The sequence below is a fragment of the Hakea prostrata genome, chromosome 4 (assembly GCF_041222555.1).
Source record: "Hakea prostrata isolate BN-2017 chromosome 4, UWA_Hpros_2, whole genome shotgun sequence".
Classification (NCBI taxonomy): Eukaryota; Viridiplantae; Streptophyta; class Magnoliopsida; order Proteales; family Proteaceae; genus Hakea; species Hakea prostrata.
The window spans coordinates 15,779,351-15,796,186 of NC_142603.1; the positions used below are offsets into that span (position 1 = coordinate 15,779,351).

Here is a 16,836-nt window from a genome sequence, read left to right on the forward strand (position 1 = left end):
ATAAATTTAGTTTCCTAGCTAGCTACCCAGATAACTCTAGTCCTTAATTAAAACATAATGGGATTCATAAGTAGAATTACCAGATAAATCAATGAGAAAACCTAGAATAGTTTATCACATATCCTATTAAACCCAAAATTTAACTGAACTCGGTGCATCTCCATTTGAATAGGATACCCAAGTGGGTTCTGGTCAGTCTGAGGTTGTGCTGCATCCATTGGGCTTGGTGCAAAACTAGTTATCATTTAAGCTGCCCATGGGGCTTGCTAGAGCTGTCAAACATATATGTGCAGAATTCAAGTTAAGGTGGAAAATTGTAATAAACATAGTTGTCAAGGCATCACCTAAGCATCAAACACTTTGGTGACACCTACAGATCTAGTCCTCGCTTTGATTCTTTTTTTTTTTTCCAGCCTGCGTTGCTTGTCTAGACACTATAATGACTATGGTATGATTTGTAACGTCTTAAATTCTTCATTAGGAGATCCACAGAAATAGATAAAATATGAGGACAGTAGCTTCCATGTGAATGGCCTGTGGAGTGTCTTGGATGTCCTTGTACAAGAACATTATTGGATTCACGTGGATACGAGAGTCACATTAAGACATCAAGATTGACTTTAGCAAATCCAAGGATCCGTGGCGCAATGGTAGCGCGTCTGACTCCAGATCAGAAGGTTGCGTGTTCGATTCACGTCGGGTTCAGGGGAGAGGTTTGTTCTTTAGGAGACAACCTTTGGTGGTGTTTCTTACTCTTCTATATAAAGGTGGGAGATGTTGGCACGTTTCAACTCCGTCAATTTTCATGGATCAAGATAAGTTTTCTAATTTTGCTTTATTTATCTTATACGATTGCCCTGTGAAATATATTTCCAACAATCAACAGTCCACAATAGCCTTAGCTTCTCATTTATGTTAAGACACTATATTTATGAAATCTCCACCTTTGCTTGAATTCTACCGAGCTAAAAAATTAATCTTTCTCTTGCCATCTCCATCTCAATTTTCTCAAGAGTCTGTAAACTCCAATCGAAGCAATGCTTACTGATTTGAAGATGGGAATGTGTGTGCTATCTCATGCCCCTCAGAACTAACATTGTTTGCCATGGTTGGAATTAAGTGATTGGAGGAGCACACACAGTTATGGATATTAATTGTTTCTGTCGGTTCAGGAATTCACTGAGATTTGGATGTAAATGCTGATACTGCATATGATATACATGCAGGGTTTTCTTGTTGATTTTGTGTAGTAATGTATTGGAGTAGGTCTGAATGTATTGACTAATTCAGCATCCCTTTTTTGGATTCAGATATTTCCTTTTTGTTTACTCTTTTGATCCCCTTGTCCTTCACTGCAGGTGTTCATTTTTATGTCAGTGCAGGATGCAGGCACACCGTTGATGGATATAAAAGCTCGGCCAATATATACACTTAGTGGGGTTACCAATTTTACAGTTATTTGGGATATAAAATAATATCTTTAACCATCAGTGCAGGGATTTTCTTCAAAGTTGATTTTGCGTGGAAATGTAATTGATTAGGTCTGAATCCATTGGCTAATCTCAGCATCCCTTTTTTGGATTTTGGCGTGGTTCAGATTTTATGATTCTTTTTCCTTTTTGTTTACTCTTTTGATCCCCTTGTCTTTCACTGCAAATGTTCATTTTTCTCTCAGTACCCCTCTAGAACTTAGTGGTGTGGTGTTTTCCTATTTTCTATTTTTAATTTCTTACTTTTAAATCATAAGCATGGAGTTATTCCTGTGCAAGTGAATCCATCACTTCATTGTGAGCCATTGATCATGTCTTTTCTCTTCCCTAGTAAATCCACTTTGGTAGACTCTTGTTTGACGAGACTGTCAGCAGGGATTAATCCAAATGGTTGCCGAGAACGACTCAGCATTACTTATAGGAACCGAAATTGTTGAGTATGTGAACCGATCCTCTAATATTCCTCTCTATGCTACTTGTTTAATTACAGGATTCTCTCTTGTAAATATTATGTGGAAAATGATTTTCAATACATGGTGTGGAATGTTTTTATGTTATTTTAAATCCTAATCATATGGGTTCCCCCCCTGAAAATATGAGCCATATTGATGAAACTTCTTCCAAATCACCCTTTGATTTTAAGCAATAATTAATACTAGACAAACAAATACTATATTAGTGAAAATATGGGATTGAATCTCAAATCCCCAAAACATCAAAGCTGATACAAACCATACAAACCGAAAACTCAAACAAATTTGGGTCCACGAGCCAAGAAACCAGCATACATGCACAAGTTCTAGTATCCTCAATAATGAAGTAAAAACTCCAGCAAATTAAAGCAATATATTATCAAGATGTATACCGATCCCTTCGTATCTTCTCTCATAAAATGTGGGTTCTAGCTAGTGGGATTCTAAGGGCTGGTAGTTGAGGGTGGTGGGGAGAGAAAAGGGATTGTGGTAGGGACAGGGATGGAAGGAATTGTTGTTGGGATAGAAGACAATGGAGGCAGAGCAACCTTTGGAATGGTGGGCAGTGTGGGCATTGGTGGCAATGTGGGCTTTGGCAGAGAAGAAGGCATCTGGTTACTTGGCAGGGGTGGCACTGTGGTGGGTATAGGCATGTTGGGGATAGAAGGCAATGGAGGCACCTGGGTTGTTGTTGGCATTGCCGGCAATGGAGGCAGTGTGGCCTGAGGCATGGTTGGAATGGTTGGGAGAGGCAGCACAGGGGGTGGAGCTGCTGTATCCAGCAAGCGGCGAGCTGCTATGCTTGTATTGATGCTTGACAGTGCTAGTGCCACCATCAAAGACAGAAGGAACGAGTTTCCTGAAGCAGCCATGGTGGCAAGAGGGGAGAGAGAGAGAGAGATGCAAATCAAAACCACGCCAGAAGCAGACTGAGATTTGATGATTTTGCGTGTGATGAAGATTGATATGAGGTGATGGGTTTTTATAGATTACCATGAACACTGAAGGAACCAATTAGAAGTGGGAGCAAAAAGGAGTTTCGAGTTTGTTGAAATGGTAGTTGAGAGCAATGGAGAAGAACTATCTTCATTGTTAGTTTACCTCCTCTCATCCACAGCTTAACAAATGTCAAATGCGAACTTTAGCAGTTTGGAAAAGGTAACCAAAATTATAAAAAACCAATTAAGAATTTAATATACGCACGGTATCACTAGACCAGGTGGTATGAACCTACAACTGGCTGGAATTTAGTTTTCCTTCGCGCAGTAGGCAACCTATATATGGATAGATATATCATTTCTTTCAAAGTCTGACCAACAGTACGTGAGTAGGTTGGTCATTTTACATCTACTTAGTGACTGATACAAAGGACGCAAGGAGGTTGGGTTAAGGAATATCACAATTCCACTAATCTTCCCCAGCCAAAAGAAAGAAAATATAACCACCGACACTGGTCAAACTGTTCAACTAGTATAGTATTTGTGTGGTTGTGAGATCCACAAATAGTATATTTTGCTAGTGACACTCCAATTAGTTGTATACAAGGTGACAATGCTTAATTTGCTTGCTATGTAAGTTCTATAGGTCATTGTCTTACAAGTGTAGGATTTTGTCTCCATCTAGGGTGAATGGGGATCATGTACGTACAATGGAACTGAAGAGAGTGAAGATAGGTATTAGAATGGTATTTTGGAATATACAATAATCCCAAGTCTATCCTCTATTGATGGAAGAAAAGAAAACTCAGTCTAAAATATATTCGATCCTGATATCATGCATCTCACTAGCATTTGAAAAGTTCTCATTCACAATGACTGAAGAAAATCTTTATCCAAAGAGTTTAAGAACATATAGTTCTTTGCAGATTTTGATCCTCACCCACATAGGTTAATTAGATCCAATTAATCTCCATCTAAAGGGGAGCCTTTCCTCATCCATCGGCGAAGTCATCACTTTTTTTTTTGTTTTGTTGGATAAGAGTGATGTCCTTTCCGTGGTGGAAGAAGATTTAGACATTTCTTTGCATGAGCGCAGATTCACAACTCCTATCCGTAAAGATCTTACTAGGCTAGTGCCATTGATGTGGTGAGTCTCAACCTTGTCACCTAAAACCATGATCTTAGAAGTGAAATCCTTATCAATTGTATGATGTGGAGCCATCTTTCTAAGGGACAAAGGGTAGGTGATTTAAAGTCTCTTCTCATGGCCATATTTAACGTTGGATGGGTGTTTTTTTTGTTTTTTTTTTTTTTTTTTTTTCCCCCTTTTTTTTTTTTTTTCCCTCTTTTTTTTTTTTTCCCCCCCCCCCCCTTGGTGTTTTTTTTTTTTTTTTTTTTTTTTCCCCCCCCCCCCCCCCCTTTTCCCCTCTTTTCGTTAAGGCGTGTGTGAGAGATTCTCGATCAATGTATTAATAGATAGTTAATCTAATCTACATAAATAAATTAATATTGATTCATTCATTAAGGAGGTAACAGATTGCTTAAAAAAATGGATTAGCTAGAAACCATTTCCAGAAATTAACTTGAGTGTTCTAATACGAGGTATGATCATATGATACAGCCTAGGCCAAGCTGGGTCCAAGTAGGTGATGTCACTGTATGCCAACTGTTGTTGGCCTTGGGTGCAACAGTGCTAGCTGGGCTAGGTTGGGCAAGGTGACCCTCACACTGCTGGAGTTGGATGCTTTTCCCCATTTTCTCACATTTTTGCCATGCGCGAAGGGAGCTCAGATCTTCTCCACCTAGACAGATCATTCTCTCATCCATCCACTCTTTGAGTTGGGTTGACACATAGCCTGTTGGTGGTACACATTAAGAGATGGGTGGACGACTTGCACGGATGGAAAAGATCTGAATATGTGTGGAGGATACATTCCTCCCTTGCCAAGTGTTTGTTTTTCTTATGATGTGGTTGATACAAAATGGGAGATTCGTCCCACACTGACTGCATTGAAGGAATTCTCTCTCTTTAAATAGGTTTATTCAATCCTTAGAGATTCTTTTTTTTTTTTTTTTTTTGGAGGGGAAGTGGGGAAGAACTTAAGGAGAACTATTTTATAACCACAGCGAATAGAAAGCCTTGGTCTTGTTCCCATTGGTTGATTGCTTCTCTCTGAGCTATGATGAGGATTTCTACGAGGGATAAGACTTCACAATGAATTCAATCGCGGGAGCTAATAATAAACATTTATAAATTAAATATATCATTTCTAAATATGATATATATCAAACTTAAGAGTTTATAGCATCACATGTGATAATGGTTGGAAATGGTACATTTTATGTTTAAAATTTTTATTTTCAAGTTCCTTGCAACCAAAGTGTAGTTAGGGATTATTCTATATAGTTTTTGGCGTTAGTCCTGATAACATTGTAGGAGCTTGCAATTTTTTTTTTCTTCTTTGGGATCTGGGTTTATTAGGGCCAGCTTTTGTGTACATTGACTACATTATTAAGATAATTTTTATATATAATTAAATATATGGTAGGGCTTAATTGAAGAAGACAATCACGCATCTATTGAGATGGAAATGTTCATAAGTAACACACACGTGTATATATATACTATAATAATGAAAATATGGAATTGAAAATCAAATCCCGCATATGTGAAAGCTAATGCAAACCATACAAACTGAAAACTCATACAAATCTGATCCACCTAAGGTGCCAAGAAAACCAGCAAAAACAGGTTGCAGCTCCAGCATCCTCAGCAATGAATTAAAAACTCCCAGCATTAAGAAATATCCAGATATCTACCAATCCGGCCCTTCATATCTTCTCTTCTACAATGTGGATTCTACCTAGTAGGGATCCCAACAGAATAAATGGAAATGAGTAGTGTATAGTGGGTTTTTAAGGGCTAGTTTTTGAAGGTGGAGGGGAGAGGAAAGGAATGGTGGTAGGGATGGAAGGAATTGTTGTTGGGATAGAGGACAATGGAGGCAGAGAAACCTTTGGAATTGTAGGGATGGTAGGCATTGTAGGCATTGGTGGCAGTGTGGGCTTTGGCAGAGAAGAAGGCATCTGGGTACTTGGTAGGGGTGGCAGTGTGGTGGGTATTGGCATGTTGGGAATAGTAGGCAAAGGAGGCACCTGGGTTGTTGTTGGCATTGAAGGCAGTGGAGGTAGTGTTGCCTGAGGCAAGGTTGGGATGGTTGGCAGAGGCAGCATAGGTGGTGGAGCTGCTGTGTCCAGTAGACGGCGTGCTGCTGTGGTTGATTTGATGCTTGACAATGATAGTGCCACCATCAAAGACAGAAGAAATGATGTCCAGCTGATGCAGCCATGGTGGGACTGGGAAGAAGAGAGTTGGAAAGCCAAACTAAGCTAGAAGACGTACTGCTTGTATAGAAGAAGATTTGATGATTTTGTCTGAGAGGAATGATAAGAGGTGATGGGTATTTATAGATTACCATTAATCATGAGAAGAACCTAATAGGAAGAGGAAGAAACAAGGAGTTTTCAGTTGGTTGAGATGTAGTTGAGAGCAATGGGAGAGGAAGTAGTTTAACTTCTCTCACCCATAGCTACAACAAATGTCAAATAAATAAGTAAAAGAGGGAAACCAAATCAAAACTCAGAAAAGCAAAGAAGTTAATATATGCACGCCATCGCTTACGTGGTTGTCTTCCAAGTGCAAACCCAACTCGTCTACACCTACAATTGGGTTTAGTCTTGCTTTGGGGAGGTAGGTAGCCAACGGATCTGCCTCATGTTTTCCAAATCACAACTGTTCCAAGAGCGTACCCAAGGTTTAATGTATCAATGGAAATCTAAATAATCGTGATGTGCTTCAATTCTAGCATGATAGTGATAACATCATAGATAGAGATAGTAATTCCAAGGACCTAATGGCTTCTCATTTTTCGAATTTCATCTAAAAAATATTTGAGTACTATAAGGCAATTAGACCTATGAACATACTTGGCATTTCAATGGAAATCAATTGTTAAAAATGAGTTCCTACAAGGAAACTTGATAGAAGAAGTATACATAGAAGTTCTTCAAGGTCATTAGTTCTAAAATCAAAATGGGTTTGACGGTAGATTGAAGAAGGCAATTTACGGCCTTAAGAAGTTACAAGAAGCCTAGTATGAGAAGCTAAGCATCACCCTCCTAAATTTTAGGTTCAAAAGAGGTGGAACAAATTCCTCATTGTTGTCAAGAGAATTATTGGCTGTAAAGTTGTAATCTTAGTCTATGTTGAGGTGATAATCTTGAGGAAATACTACTCTCAAGCAGTATTTGAATTAAAACTTTTGACATCAAGACATAAGAAAACTTCAATACTTTTTTGAAATTCAAGCTGAATAAAGGATTGATCATCTATGAAAAAATACCAATTAGAATATCTATGTTCTGAAACGCATCTAAATTATATTTCTTTAGCAAGAAAAAGGAAGAGGATGCAACCAAGATTCCTCCAACCAAGGATTTCTTAGCATATTTATTGGGTTGTAGGCGGCTATTATGGTGTTGAACTTTTGCGCTTATTTATGCCAAATTGTTATTCATTCGCTTGAAACATCATTCATTATCAAGTAAATACTTCATATTCAAAAAAATTAGTGAAAAGATAACATTTGAAATGTTAATCCACCTTTCAAGTACAAAAACCGGATATTTAGTGTTAGATTATTTCAAGCGTTGGAGTTTTAATGAAAAGATTAGTGAAAAGATAACATTTGAATAAAAAAATTAGTGAAAAGATAACATTTGAAAGGTTGAAATCTTAACCCACCTATTCAAGAGTTCACATCTTCTACAATTCTCACCTCCAACAATTCATATTTGGGATTGTGACATTTGGAATCTGCCTTGAAAGAAGCCAAAAGCCAACACATCTTCGCATTTTTGAATTTTTTTCTTGAGGAAATATGGAATCTGGATCAATCTAAAAGATCTACGATTTCGGGTGCCAAAGATATTTTACTTTTCTGTGAATCTGGAATTAACAGTCCTAATCAGGTAATGGGGAGCGCAAGTGACTGATTTGGCGTTTCTCTTATCGCAGGTATTTCAAAATGACTGGAGCTTGCAAGTTCAGAAACTTTAGATTTCTGTTACAAGATATAACAACAAAACCATCCAAACTCAGTCACAAATGACAAGTAAATTTTCATACCAAGGCACAAATTAATATTAGAATGATAAAATTCATGAAATCAAGCTTGTAAACAACTGTGGAAAGCAGTAGCAGCAGTAGCAGCTACACAAGCTGCTGGAACTGAAACAAAATTGAGCATATAAATATGCCAAGAAACCAGCAAAAATAGGTCCATTGTCCATATATATCAGCCATAATAATGAAGTAAATTAAACTCTAGCAAGAAATATCGAGACATCTACGAGTCCCTTGTTAACTCTAGTAAATTACCCCATTCCTCACATGCACAATGGCACTGTAGTAGGCAAAGGAGGCTCCTGGGTTGTTGGCATTGCCGGAAATCGAAGCCGATAAAATCTAGCCCGTGGTATCTGGTCACTTGGAACGGGTGGCGCTGTAGTAGGCAAAGGAGGCTCCTGGGTTGTTGGCATTGCCGGAAATCGAAGCCGATAAAATCTAGCCCGTGGTATCTGGTCACTTGGAACGGGTGGCGCTGTAGTAGGCAAAGGAGGCTCCTGGGTTGTTGGCATTGCCGGAAATCGAAGCCGATAAAATCTAGCCCGTGGTATCTGGTCACTTGGAACGGGTGGCGCTGTAGTAGGCAAAGGAGGCTCTTGGGTTGTTGGCATTGCCGGCAATGGAAGCCGAATCCGTCGACGGTTCAGCGCTGTGCTCATACCAATGCTTGATAATGACAGTGCGACGATCAAATACAGCAGAAATGAGTGTCCTGAAGCAGCCATAGCAGGAAGGAGAGATGTAAATTAGATGACGATATGATTTTGTGTGAGATAAACAACGGCAGGAGATGATGATGGCCTTTTATAGATTTTTTTTTTTTTTTGGGTAAGAAGATATTTTATTCAACACGCAAAAAACTACTGGATCGAACCAATGAGATGAGGAAGAAGCAAGAATTTCTGGGCTTGTGAAACGAATATAACAACTTAGGAAAGGATATCAAAACTTGAAAAAGCCGGGAAACGCTCAACCAATAAGTTACTGTTATGTGATCCTACGCCAAATGTAAATTCACCATTGGTTGGATTTTATTTATTTATTTATTTATTTGGTAATAGTTGGATTTTATTTTCACATCCTTTATAATTTGGGTTTACGAAATTACCTGCAATTAACATTAAGATTGTGACACTTGTCGTCAAACTCCAATTAACAATTTGTTCTATTTTTTTTTTTTTTTTTTTTCTTTTTTTTTTTTTTTTTTTTTTTTTTTTTGGGATGAGGTTCATCCGGGCCAGCTTACGCGCACCATGATTACTTCCTCAAGGGAGATTTTATATATATATAATTAATGCCGCCGAACAATTTGTTCTATCTTCTCTTCTCCTTGCTCGCATTAGATATCTGTCAGTGGCCATGGCCTCGGATTTTTTAAAATTTAAACATTCCTATTATTTTTTTTTATTTCTCTCACTTTTAATGTGAAATATCACTATTTGCCCCTCCAAAAATTAAAAAAAAAATTTAAGTTAAAGATAATAGGTACAAATGTCATTCTTAATAATTATCTAATGATTATCATTAAATTCTTACTTTTAAGGAATAAAATGTTAAATCTTAATTAAAAATAACTCACGATCCATGAATTTTCTTCTATATATTCTCTCATATTTTTTTTTTTATTTTTTTATTTTTTGTTACAAAACTGGATCAAAAGATCCAGAAAACAAAACCAAATCAAACTCTTAAAAAAATCCTCTCTGTCATTTCTTGCGAGGATCATTGAAAAAGATCTGACCCTCTCTTTCAATTAGCTGCCTATTAGACAACTAATCATTAGCCATGTTATTTTGACGTCTCACATGACCAAATCTAATATGGCCTCGAGAAGCATATAGGCTTCGAATTTTAGCAACTAATCTTCCCCCATCGATCCTCTTTTATTCTCTCATGAATCTCCTCTTTTATTCTTATTTTTTCTCACACGATCTCACAAAATATTGCAGCAGCTAGCAGACAAAATTTTCATTCCTATTTATTCTCTCATGTATCATAATCCTTAAACTTTCTCCTAAAGTTTCATTTCCTATTAATAGAAATTTAAATCTTGTTTAGAGTTTCAACCATCAATTTTATCATATCTAATTGTAATCATTTAATTTTATTTTTGAATTCATAAACTTTCTCATAAAGTTAGATTTCTATTAATAGCAATTTAAATTTTAAAATTTATTAATTGGATGTTTAAATTTCTACCATTAATATTATTATATCTAATTATAATCGTTTATTTTTTTTAATTAATTTATTATAAATTGAGTGTTTATCCCATATTTAGTTAATAGGCTTCAAATCTATCTTTTTTTCTTATAATTTCTCCCACAATTTCTTTTTCAGTCTTTTATTTCATGATTTTTGAAGTTTTTCTCCCACAATTTTAGCCCCTACTTTATTTTAATATAGATTTTTTATAATTTACTTATAATTGTGTTATCTATATTTTTTTTGGTTTGCCAACCTTGGTTTCCAAGGCTTTGCCCTGACTATCCGGTGTTCGACTTGGGTCGCACACCTGGCTGTGGTGGGTGAGTCTCCCAGCTAGAATTTTTTACATCCACAATGTTTCCATACCAGAACCTTGCTTAAGCGGACCAAGCTGCTTACCACTTGGACCAACCCCCGTTGGTTGTTATCTATATTTTATTCCTTCTATTAATTTACTTAAACTTTTACTGTAGACCCCACATCAAAATATAATAAAAGATTTTGAGATGTGGGTCCCACATTGCCCACACATTGGCCCACATATCGGCCCTCCAATGTTCAATCCTTGGCTCCGCCCCTGCTCCTTAGTCAAATGGACAATGTCAAACTCCAATTAACCATTTCTTCTACCTTCTCTCCTATTTGCTCGCACTAGATGCCTGTCTTCCGCAGTCACACTCCTCTTTCCTCTCGAAGCTCTCTCTAGGGGTCCACCCTATTTTATCATGGAACTAATCAATATTAATAAACTGGTTGTGCAGTAGAGATATTATATTATGCTCACCATCTTTGAAGATTTGATTCTTATTTCTATTACACATAAATTACAGGATTGTAGGAGTTGCTCTCGAGGATAACACGTAAGGAAGTCGAGGAAGGGGGAGTCAAGCATGGGAGAGAAAAAGATATATATATTTTTTGATGAAGAGCTGAATTTATTTAAAAGAGAAGCCCCTGGGATACAAAGTACCAATTACATCAAAGTGCAAAAGCCAAAGAACGAAGCGGGGGGGGGGAAGAGAAAGAAAAAAAGAAACCTGAGAAACAACAGCATAAGAAGCTAATCTATCGGCTACAGAGTTGCCTTCTCTATGAGTATGATTTACAATTAAAACATCAAACAGAGAGGAAAGGCTGAAGATATCATGTAGATAATGACTGATCTTCCAAGGTGGAGTCTCTGACTTCTTGTTAATTAGACTAACAACAGCTTCATTGTCACTTTCAATAATTACTTGCTTTAGATTGAGGGAGATAGCTAACTTCAGTCCTTCTCGAATTGCAGCAGCTTCCATTTGAATGGCTTGTCAGTTTCCTCATTTACAATAGAAGGTGAAGAGAGTGTGGAGTGTTTTTATGTAATAATCATATGGGTTTTGCCCCTTGAAAATGTGAGCCATATTCATGAAATTTCTTCAAATCACCCTTTAATTAAGAAAAATAACGGGTAAAATGTATCATTACTTAAAGATGGCATGAAATCTAACTAACATCACAGTAACACATGGCATGAATGAAAATTTCATAGTAATACACAAACAAATAGTAAGTGATAAGTCTCTGAATTCAAATTAAAATTCAAATCCACTGTAACTAGTTTTATCCTCGATTGATCTTATATCCAACCGATCAAGAAGAGTTTTGAGTTATAGTTAAAGTATTAACAAGTTGGGTTGGTTTCAAGAGAACACCAGCAGCAATAGTATATTTGACTTAACGTAAAATACGTTTTGCTGCTTGTAGATGATCTTCTGCGGGAGATTGCATGAACTGGCACACTTTATTGACTGCATAGGAGATATCTGGTCTAGTGATCGTCAGATATTCTAAGGCTCCTACTAATTGTTTGTATAGTGTTGGATCAGGTAGGGGATAACCTGTTGTTGATGATAACTTTGTTCCAACTGCAATTGGGGTTGTGCATGGTTTTGAAGTTTCCATTCCTGTAGATTTTAATAAATCGATGGAGTATTTACTTTGAGTGAGTGAAGACCATCTGAACTTCGATTAGCCTCAATTCCCAAGAAGTAATGCAAGTGTCCCAAATCTGTCATTGGAAATTCTTTGCTCAGACTTTGAATAACCTCTTGAATTGCAGCGTCATTGGCTCCTGTCAATATTATATCATCTACATATAACAACAATACTGTCATTGTACCTTGGGTGTTGCGTGTAAACATGGAAGAATCTGCCACGCTTTGCTTGAAACCTTCTCCTTGTAGGTATGTTTTGAATTTGTGAAACCAAGATCGTGGAGCTTGCTTGAGACCATAAATTGATTTTTTTTTTTTTTGTTTAACAGAAGGATGGAATGCTAATGGGTTATTCAACTGCTTCGTGTGGTAGGACATCCAATCATGCCAGGAACAAAATAAAAACACCTGAACCTCATCAGATTTTTACTTTTTCCTTTCCAGATAGATGAGACTGAGAAAGAATGACTAACAAATGATAACATATCAAGCTTACGACCAAGCCTGCAAGATTTCATATTGTGCTCACTTCACTTCCATTCGTCTCGTCACATTCTGAGTGTCATAGAAACTCAAGATCTTCCAGATCTAAAATTAGAATTTCTTGATTTGCAGCACTAATCCTCCATCTTAACTTTTGGGTCTAACACCCCCCGCTCCACCTAAAAATAAGTTGCTGCTTCTCTTCCAGGTAAGTCGAGCACATACAACAGTTGTTTCACCAAACCAGCGTCGCTATCTGCCACTTGAAGAAGGCAACTCACTTTCAGAGCCAGAATTATCTTGGCTGACGTCAAAGTATTCACGGACGGTAAGGAATTCCCCAGCTCCTTTTGGGCAGTAGTTCTTTCCCCTCCACACGACAATCTGCTCCTTATCAAATGTCACAAGGACACAAGGAACCAAAATCCCTTAATTTGCAGCCTATTTTCTTGTAGTCACTCCGCTAGAGGCCTTTGCAATCTATTCGAACTAGCTCATCAACAAGGAAAGCATCTCGGACCATTGGAACAAGACTACCATAAAAACCATTCTTCGCTAGGTTTGTTAAAGGTGAAACTGCCAATCCTCTCTTCCTCATTTCCTTTGTCTCTTCTACTGTTAAACCATCAATTGTAGTTTGGATCAGGTTCGGATAAACAGGTTCATGGGGCTTCCACAGCATCAATGGAATCACAGGCCTTTTCTTGGGAACATAATTCCTGCCTCTGTACAACACAACAAGACCTGTCGATCTATGTATGATCTTGCCAGCAGTTTTATCCTCCAGTTGGAGGCACACGTTCTTCATGTCGACAGTGGGAACACCAAGACACTTTATCCGAACAGCCTCTGCATGCTTCCAGTGATTATGAATGACATTCAGCATGTTGTGAGTCAGGCCATCCCTACCCAGATTAATTTGTCGTTTAGTTTTACTTTTACCCCTCTGACACCTATCCACCAGAATTTTTCTTTCAGCAGCAGTGAGAGGTTCCCCCCTTGAATTGATTCTCTCCATTTCCTCCTCTTCTCCTCCAACTCCAACACAACATTCTCATCTACAGACTTCACAGTAGGATCAATAGCAGGAGCGCAAACCCCAGTCCAGGGACGATCAAGCCGACCAGGCCCAAAAGGAGAGTACTTTGGCTCACGCAGTCCAATTGGTCTCACTGTAGAACTACTCTCCGTGTAGCTGAACCTGAAATCGAAGGGAACGTCAGAACGAATGGGCTTCAAACCAGTGCGATCCAACGAAGAGGGTGGTCGATACAAGGGTTTCTGCTTCTTCTTAGTGTTCTGCTTGAATTCGCTTCCTGCAACAAAGTTATGGTTGGGGTTAGAGTTTTGGTTAGATTGTCCTTCAACACCGGCGAGGGAGCGTGGGGGCTTGAACGAGTACTCTTTTAGCTTTGAAGAAGAATGGGTTGACGAAGAGAACAGACGCGGTGATTTCAGAACGATGGAGAGCTTAGATTTGTGGCGGGAAATTCGATTGAAAAACATTAGAACATCCATGTTCCTTCTTCGGAGAAGACACAACTGAAAAATGAGTCACAGGAAAAATGAATAACAGAAGATTTTAAACCTTAAACCCTTTTCAGTTACAAGGGTTTTTTGTTTTACGATAACAGATCCGTGAACCAATGAGATGAGGAAGAAGCAAGAATTTCTGGGCTTGTGAAACGAATATAACGACTTAGGAAAGGATATCAAAACTTGAAAAAGCCGGGAAATTAATCGAAAGAACACGCTCAACAAACAATACAGTTATGTGATCCTGTGTCAAATGTAAACTCACCATTGGTTGGATTTTATTTTCACATCCTTTATAATTTAGGTTTACGAAATTACCTGCAATTAACATTAAGATTGTGGCACTTGTCGACAATTCAAACTCCAATTAACAATTTGTTCTATCTTCTCTCCTCCTTGCTCGCATTAGATACCTGTCTCCAGTGGTGGAGTCACATTGGGACCCTCCCTCGAATCTTTTGAAAATTTGAAGTATACTATATTTTTGATTATTTCTCTCATTTTACATGTGAAATTATTTGGCCCCTCTAAAAATTAAAAATAAAAATTTAAGATAAAGATATTGGATACAAATGTCATTTTTAATTATAATTTTCATTAAATTCCTAGTTTGAAAGAATAAAATGTTAAATTCTAATTAAAAACTAATTCACGATTCATGATTTTCTCCCTATATATTCTCATATATTTTCATTCCTATTTATGATCTCATGAATCTACTCTTTTATTCCTATTTTTTCTCACACGTCTCACAAAATAGTGAGTAGTTAGCAGATATTGAAATTTTCATAAATCTTCTCCACAATTATTAAGTATTCACTCTCTTTTCTCAAATTATTCATCTCTTTCACACACTCACAATTTTTCTAATATTCTTTTCATGAAGTATAATTTTTTCTTTTTAGTTGTTCTTTCTTTCTCCTAAATTTTTTATTCTACTAATAGCAATTTAAATCCGTTAGAATTCAACCATTAATTTTATCATATCTAATCATAATCATTGATTTTTTTTAATAATCATTTAATTTTATTTTTGAATCCTTAAATTTTCTAATAAAGTTTCGATTCCTATTAATATCAATTTAAATTTTAAGATTTTTTAAAATTTTTCACCCACACTTTTAGTCCTTACTTTATTTTAATATAATTTTTATAATTTACTTATAATTGTGGGACCCATGCACCGTGGGTCCATAATTGGCCCTCGTATATTTGGCCAATTGGCCCCCAACTTTCAATCTTGACTCCACCTTGCCTGTCTCCCACCCACCGTCACACTCCATAGTCTAATGGACAATGTCAAACTCCAATTAACCATTTCTTCACCTTCTCTCCTATTTGGTCGCACTAGATACCTGTCTCCATCACACTCCTCTTTCCTGGTTGTGCAGCAGAGACATTATGTATTCTCACCATCTTTGAAGATTGATTCTTATTTCTATTACACATAAATTACTGGATTGCAGGAGTTGCTCGATCTCGAGGATAACACGTAAGGAAGTCGAGGAAGAGGAAGTAAATTAAGCATGGGAGAGATGGAGGTAATTCCTTATGGAATTGAAGTTCATTGGATCTCCACATCGATTACCTCACGATTTACTTTTTTTCTTGGAGATGAAGACTTACAAGAGACAAACCCTCCTCTTCCCTAACGGTTGATTACCTACTGTGAGGAATGAGGAGATGAGGTTAGGAGAAATTGTAGAAAAATACTAAAATGATTATCAAATCTGGGGTTAACATTGTCTGTTCGACATTAAATGATCAAGTGTCACAATCCCAATGACTCATTGCAGATAATGACAGGAACCGAAATTGTTGAATATGTGAACCGATCCTCTATTCTTCTCTATGCTCTACTTGTTTGCATGATTCTCTCTTGTAAATATTATGTGGAAAATGATCTTCAAATATTGGTGTGGAGTGTTTTTATGTAATAATCATATATATGGGTTTTGCCCCTTGAAAATGTGACCCATATTGATGAAATTTCTTCAAATCACCCTTTAATTAAGAAAAATATCGGGTAAAATGTATCGTTACTTAAAGTTAGTTGGTATGAAATCTAACTAACATCACAGTAACACGTGGCATGAATGAAAATTTCATAGTAATACACAAACAAATGCTATATTAATGTAAATATGGGATTGAATCTCAAATCCCTACAACATCAAAGCTGCTGCAAACCATAAAAACTGAAAACTCAAACAAATTTCATCCACCTGAGGAGACGAGAAACCAGCAAAAACAGTTCCTGTATCCTCAAATAATTTAAGTAAAAACTCCAGCAAAAGCAATATCCAGATGTACACCAATTCCTTCATATATTCTCTTTTAAAATGTAGATTCTAGCCAGCTGCTAGCTGTGGGATTCTAAGGGCTGGTGGTTGAGGGTGGTGGGGAGAGAAAAGGGATCGTGGTAGGGATGGAAGGAATTGTTGTTGGGATTGAAGACAAAGGAGGCAGAGAAACCTTTGGGCTGGTGGGCAGTGTGGGCATTGGTGGCAATGTGGGCTTTGGCAAAGAAGAAGGTATCTGGGTACC

The 16,836-nt window shown here is 37.3% G+C and overlaps 1 non-coding gene and 1 pseudogene across 1 annotated transcript; one reads left to right on the top strand and one right to left on the bottom strand.

Annotated features, from left to right (window-relative positions):
- The first annotated feature begins 633 nt into the window (after nt 1-633).
- TRNAW-CCA (transfer RNA tryptophan (anticodon CCA)) lies at nt 634-705 on the top strand. Its single transcript has one exon. It is a non-coding gene; the product is annotated as a tRNA-Trp (tRNA).
- Nucleotides 706-13,005: 12,300 nt separating this feature from the next.
- Nucleotides 13,006-14,259, bottom strand: LOC149018155 (CRS2-associated factor 1, mitochondrial-like; annotated as a pseudogene).
- Between the last annotated feature and the right edge of the window lie 2,577 nt (nt 14,260-16,836).